Raw genomic sequence first — 6817 nt, forward strand, 5'->3', positions numbered from 1 at the left:
TGCCTGATTTGGATTCTGGGGAAATAACCAGGATACATTTGGAGGGAAACCTAAACTCCATAACTGATTTGTAAAGAAATGCTGAAGTCAAGGGCCTGCTCCACTGCCCAGGTAATGCCCTGGAGGTGGTAGCAGTGACACTACACCTGTTTGCATTGATAATTCGTTTGAGAAAACTCTTTCCTCATCTAGAACACAGGCCAACTTCACCCCAGTCCCTGAACTTGAACCATCACCAAATTCTACACAGCAGCATCTCATGAATCAGCTTCTGTGCTGTCTGTGCTTGTCTGGCCACAGCAGCCTCAGGCTCAATGAAAGGTCACTCACTGTGATGACACAGGTTTCATTGGATCTTACTTTTACCTCCCCACAAAGTCCCACCCTCCCTCTACATATCGATGACAGCCTCCCGAAGATATCTTCACCCCATCACCAAATTCTACACAGCAGCATCTCATGAATCAGCTTCTGTGCTGTCTGTGCTTGTCTGGCCACAGCAGCCTCAGGCTCAATGAAAGGTCACTCACTGTGATGACACAGGTTTCATTGGATCTTACTTTTACCTCCCCACAAAGTCCCACCCTCCCTCTACATATCGATGACAGCCTCCCGAAGATATCTCAAATGTGTCTTAAATTAGTCCTTTCAGCTGCCAGGTGGTGGACTACTCAGTTTTCTGGGTACCCCTCGTGCAAATCACCACTGCCTCCCGCAGGCATCCCCTCACAGACCAGGCGCCTGGGTGGGAGTTGCTCACCAGTCTCTCATACCCCACCAGGGTGTTTTCCAAAGGAGAGCTGCTTGCTCCCTGCAAGCAGTGCCAAGTAAGTGGGTGAAATCGCTCTGTTTTCAAGTGCCCCTGCCATTTCCCTTCCTGTCCCAATGTAATCCCAGAGGCCGACTAATAGATGCCACACCGAACTCCAAGTCCCTCCTCCCCTATGACTCGGAAGCTTAACTGGGGCCCAATGTGTCACATCCAACCCCTTTCCCTTAAGAGAATTGTCTCCCAGGAGGCCCCTCAGGCAGTAGGCCCAGGCAAGTCTGCCCTACTATGCTCCAAGCACCTCCTAATACGGCTCAACCCCATGGCTAGACATGAAGCCACAACTTAAACTAGAGTGAAATCCCAGTTTGACCTGCAGCTTCATGGAGATCGTGGCCAGGCCAGGCCCAAGGAATGGGAAGCCAAGTCCCCAAAGAGCACACATGATGCTGGGAGACAGCGGAAGCCAAGGATTAAGCACCTTGTATGCCCAGGCCCCACATGTGGAAACAGCTGTTTAAACTGTAACAAAGCCAGGTTGATTGTGTCAGTTACTGACAGCATAAATAGAGTCTGGGATACCAGGCTTTTCTCTCAGGATTGCCCGATGAGCAAGACAAATATTTAGTTCCAGCCCTGGAATAATGCCTGCTAATTTTTTCCTTTTATTCTTCCTGCAAACATTTGCTTCCAGCTCCCCTCTGGGGGAGCGGCCAGCCCTGCCTGGCACTTCCATATTCTTGATGACTTAAGAGGTGAGCCTACAGTCTTCCCTTGGAAGGTCTTGGAGGAGGAGGAGGAAGGGAGCAGAGATTGAGGAAGGCTTCATAAAGGAGCCACTTTTAAGCTGGGTTTTAGATGGTAGACCTCGTGAGAAGAACCACAAAGCCAGTAAGGACAAGGCGGAGCATTCCAGGTCTAGGGCACAGCATATGTCCCCAGAATCTCCAGCTGGCTTAGAGGTTTTCACAGCCACACTCCCCTATAAGTGTGGATTCTTTGAAACACTTCCAGGCCAGTAGCACTCAGGTCGAGAGAAGCAGCAAGGACTGCATGGTTTGTGGACCTGGCAAGGAGCAAGTTCCTTTACCTCTCTAAGCCTGTTTCCTTCAGAAAAATGGCAGAGCATGCTGATGATCAGAAGGTGGGCTTGAGTATCGCACTGGGTCCAAATCCTACTACTGCTGTATTACTTGCTAGCCATGAGTCCCGGGTATTTTATTTCCTCATTGAAAATGGAGATACCCAGCTCAGAAGCTTGTTCTAAGGATTGAGATATTAAGCATGTCAAATAGTCTTACCTGAGTAAATATTAGCTGCTATTATTACACTCTCATTTGTGTAGAATCAGGACTAGCAATGCCTGCCCCAGGGTTCTTCCAATCCAGTACTGATTGAGAGCCTGCTACGTGCTTTCTGCTGTCTGGGCACTGATGTGTCTCAGTCCTGTAGATTGGCGTCCCCTGGGAAGCTGACGGAGGCTGGTGTGCAGGATGTCTATTAAGGAGTGCCTCTAGGACCAACACCTGTGGAACAGAGTGGAAGGAAGCAGGAAAAGAGGAGAAGTGGAAATGCCACGCAGGCCCATTGGTAACCTCACTTGGCCCTGCAGAGAGCTCTGAAGCTGGAATGGTCCTTTGGAGTCACCCCAAACTGGGCTAACCCTCTATACCTCTACATGGATCGGTCATTGGCTGGGGCCTCCTCAGGAAGGAGTAGGACCTTAAATGAAAAGGCTTCCTCTCCTAGGAGAAGCCAACAGCTGAAGGCGTCTGTACTCTGGCAGCACTCATGGCTGGGACAAGCCGTTCCTTGAAGAGGACTCTGAGCTCAGCATCACAGTGTCCACCTCAAGCAGCAAACAAAACATGAAAACCCCTGCTGTCCTGAGGAGGCTGTCGCACTGAGAGCTTAGATTCTAAAGGTTGCTGTCAGGATTATGTGAGCTAACCCGTGTAAAGTACCTTACAAAGGGTCTGGCATGACAGAGTAGGTGTGCAAACAGTGATAACGGTAGTAAAACACATCATGGAGATTATGCGGTGAAAGGAACTGGAAGAGGAGCGTCTAATTTGGACAGAATACTCAGCCGCCTGCTGGGGTCTGAATCCTGCTCTTCCTGCACTACAAGCTGTGATGTAGACAGGCACTCCGCCCCTGAGCGGGGGGCCTGCACCTCTTAAGTCTCATCTCAGTCTGTAAATAAAACCCTGGCACCAGGAGCTTTCTCATTCCACCTGGGGGTTGGCAGCCAGGCGCTGTCTTGAGGGTTCCCTTCCGCAAGAGGGGGCTGGGCTGCAGGAAAGGAGTCCTGGCACCTCCAGCTTAGTAAGGCAGGAGTCAGGCCCTGCCGAAGGAGTGGGAATAAGAGATTTCCCTGGCAATGGCCTCTTCCAGGTTGTTGGAAAACTGGGGAGGAAATCCAAAGGCAGAAAGGCCTGCTCCCACACCCTCTCTGAGGCGTGCCCAGCTGCCCTCTGCCACCGGGAATCACCCATTCTGGGAGGGAAAACCCATTGCCCAGTTTACTATCTGTTCCTGGAAGGTGTGGGTGGCCAGCTGGAGTGAGAGGACGATGGTCAAGAGGAGGAACTGGTGGTGGCAGTCTCAGTCTCTTGGCCCTTCTTTTGTTCCCCCTTCTCTCTCAGTCTGTTTCCTTGAGGTAGGTGGATGGGGTAGGGTCGCCAGACATAGTAAACACAAATACAGGACACCCAGTGAAATTTCAATTTCAGATGAACAAATAATGTTTTAGTATAAGTATGTTCCGTGCAATTTGGGGGATATATGTATACTAAAAAAATCGTTTATCTGAAAGTCCAATTTATCTGTAACCCTAACTGGGTGCTGACCATATGCTGGGAGAAGGCTGCAGTAAATCCAGACAGGACAGGTCTACTGGCAGACAGCCAGGGACAGAGCCAGTGGTGGAGCGGCACGTTAGAGGTCACGCGGGTGATCCTGCAGCTCCTAGGGAAGGTGAAGGGCTGGCTGGAGCAAAGTGACATGAGAACCTGGTCCCCCGCCCAAACAATTCCTGCAGCAGCCCCGGACTGACAACAACCCTGACCCTCACCCAACAAGGCAGGGACAGGAGAGCTGCAGAGCAGCCTGGGCCTCAGCCGGCCCCCTCAGCTCCCCCTGTTGCTCTGGGTGACCTTAGGCAACTCTGGGCAAAGGCCAGGCTGGGAGGCCTGCCTCAGTGGACCGCTCAGTGTATGGGAGGACAGGGTGGGATGCTGGAGAGAATGTCTGAGGAGGGGTGGGCCCCATGAGGGATCTTGCAGTTTCTTCTTTGCACAGGGGGACTGCCACCCCACCATGTATCTGCTGCTTACCACAGAGATGAGCCAGTGTATCACTCCTCGGGATTCCAACCTCCACCCAGTGTTCCCTCCTCTCATTCCTGGAAGCGGCCAGTTTCTCCCCACCTGTAGGTCCTACCCATCCTTCAGTGCTCTTGCTGTTAGCTATGATCACCACCAATTATTGAGTACATCCCCTTGGCCAGGCATCTTGTTTCATCTTTACAACAACCCTATGAGGTAAATGTCATCACCGTCCCCATTTTACAGATGTGGAACTGAAGCTCAGGTGAATTAAATTACCAAAGGTACATCACTAGCTAGTCAGCAGTGGACGGGGACTCAAACCCAGGTCTGGGTGGCTCTGGGGCTCATGCTCCAGGTGTGTCTGGGGCCCTCTCATCGCCTGGTACTGCTGTGCTCCATGTCTGCCCTTTGGTCGGGAGTCTTGGAGGAAGGGCACAGACTGGGTTTTTTCTCCCTGAATCCTCAGGCACAGAGGAAACAGTAGTGTGTGTTGCTGAAAGACCAAATATTTTCCAAAATGTCCCCAGATTTCTTCCCTGTCTCCTGTCCCTCTCCCTGTCCCAGGCCTTGTAGCAGCCTGGGACAGGGAAAGGGACAGGGGACAGAGAACTTGGACTAAGCCTTCCACGTGTCCAGTTTCAGCTGGGGTTAGAGCTCAGAGGAAGGAACTGGCTTGTGACTCTGTCTGTCCTGTAGCTCTCCTTCAAAGGAAACCCCTCCCCAGGTGCCTGGGCCCCGGGACAAGTCCTTGGACTCTAGAGGAGATAATGCCTTTGTCCTTACTGAGATAAACAAACAGAACTGGCCGAAGTGTGTCATGCAAGGTGCAGGAGCAGCGCCCCACCCGTGGAGATAGGCCTGGCCTTCCTCCCAAGGGCACCAGCAGGAGCCTGGGGACAGCCAGACACAGTTAGATGGACGGGCCAAGCTTAGCTCATTTTGCAGGCAGATAAACTAAGGCCCAGAGCAGTGAAGCCATGCCTCCATGCATGCAGGGCCACCTTGCATCTGCCCACCCATAACCCACACATAAGCACAGAGCCTCAGGATCACACCACACAAGGGCACCAGTCACAATACAGTCTCTGTACCGGTGCCTGCTGGAGTTTTGTGACACAGCAGCCTTTACAGGTACATGTGTGCACGTGCACGTACCACCACCACCACCCATCAGGACTCTAGGCCTCTATAGACTCTTATACACTCCCCTGCCGCCGCCCTTCCCCTGCCCCCGCACTGTCAGATCAGAGCCACAGGAAGCAGGGCCAGCAAGTGTGCAAACCGAGAGCCAAGATGGGGAAGTTTATTTTCCAAGAATCATTTAAACACACGAGGAGTATTTTTAGCCCCTGGCTCCCACCCGGATGCTGAATCTAAACAGGGGGCCAAAGAGACGGCCTGTCGGGGACAAGGAGCAGCCAGCAGGGACAGGGTGGGACAGGGTGCTAAAGACCCCACCCTGCCCCTGGTCCAGAGGTCAGTCTTCCTCAGATGACCATAAAGGAGAAAGCTTTCCGAGGAGGTGCAGAGAAACGACCCCAGGTTCTGGCATGTCTCCTAACCCCTCTCTGTACCTCAGCGTCCTCGTCCACGCAAAGGGAGAAATAATACCACCCTCATAGGACTATAGTGAGGCCCATGCCCAGCACACAACGGGCATTCCAGAAACATACATGACGGTCTGTGCTGGGAGCCGGAGACCTCAGAGCAGTCAGGTGGGAGCCACTACTATCAGCCATCAGCCTTCCCCAGGGCTGGCCTGCTGCAGCCAAGTGCGTGTGTACACGTCGCACGTCCAATGCACTGACCCAAGGGGCGCCAGAAGTGAATAGAAGTAGGGCTGAGGGGTGAGCTGGCCCCTCTTTCTGAACAAGGGAGCCACTGGTAGCTCCCTATCATGTCTGTGTGTCAAGAGACAGGCCAGGCTGGGCACAAAGAACTTAAAGTGCCTTCTCTGAGGGGGTCTGTTGAAGGTGGCGGGATGGCATAGAGGGGATGAATTTACTCAGAAGAGGAGGCTCTCAAGAACACACACATAGCAAGCAAGGGGGATTGCCTATCAGTCTCAGGGTGTGGGGGCCAGTTCCAGCGGGTTGGCTGCCCACTCCTGGGGTGACTGGCCAGGAGTGACCTTGCTACCAGTTGTGTGCTGACAGCACCTGCTCCAGCCTCCAGGTGCAGGGAGGGCTGGTGGAATGCAGGAAGGAGGCTTGGGCCCCACCCCCCAGCCCTGGACAAGCTGTGCCCACGCTGGCCCCCAGTGGCCAGCTTTATTATCGTGGGGTCAGGGGGATAGGGGAGGGTCCTGTGCCTTCCGCCTGGGGTTGGAGAGGCCAAGCTCCCCTAGGCTCTTGTAAAGAACTTCCTGGTTCTGCTGCCATGTTATTTACTGAATGCTGCCTTGAGGGCAGGAACTGGGATGGGGGTAGGGGTGCAGTTGGGGAAGGGGAGGGACAGTTCAGACTTCAGAGAACACTGAGCCTGGGGTGGGGGGGCCGCAACTTAGATCTTAGATTCCCTGCAGTTTGGGTGGGAACCAAAGAGAACAGGTTTGGTGTCCACACACCCCCTGCTGACAAAGGCTGCCTGCTGTTGCTATGGTGACGGCAATACCAATCTCCTCCCCTCCCCACCACCCACAGCTGTGTGGTCACCAGTGAAGGGAGTGGGGTGCTTATTCCTGGTCACGAAGGGGAAAAGGGAGGGAGAAGCCCTT

This window comes from Pteropus alecto, unplaced genomic scaffold (assembly GCF_000325575.1).
Source record: "Pteropus alecto unplaced genomic scaffold, ASM32557v1 scaffold98, whole genome shotgun sequence".
Lineage (NCBI taxonomy): Eukaryota > Metazoa > Chordata > Mammalia > Chiroptera > Pteropodidae > Pteropus > Pteropus alecto.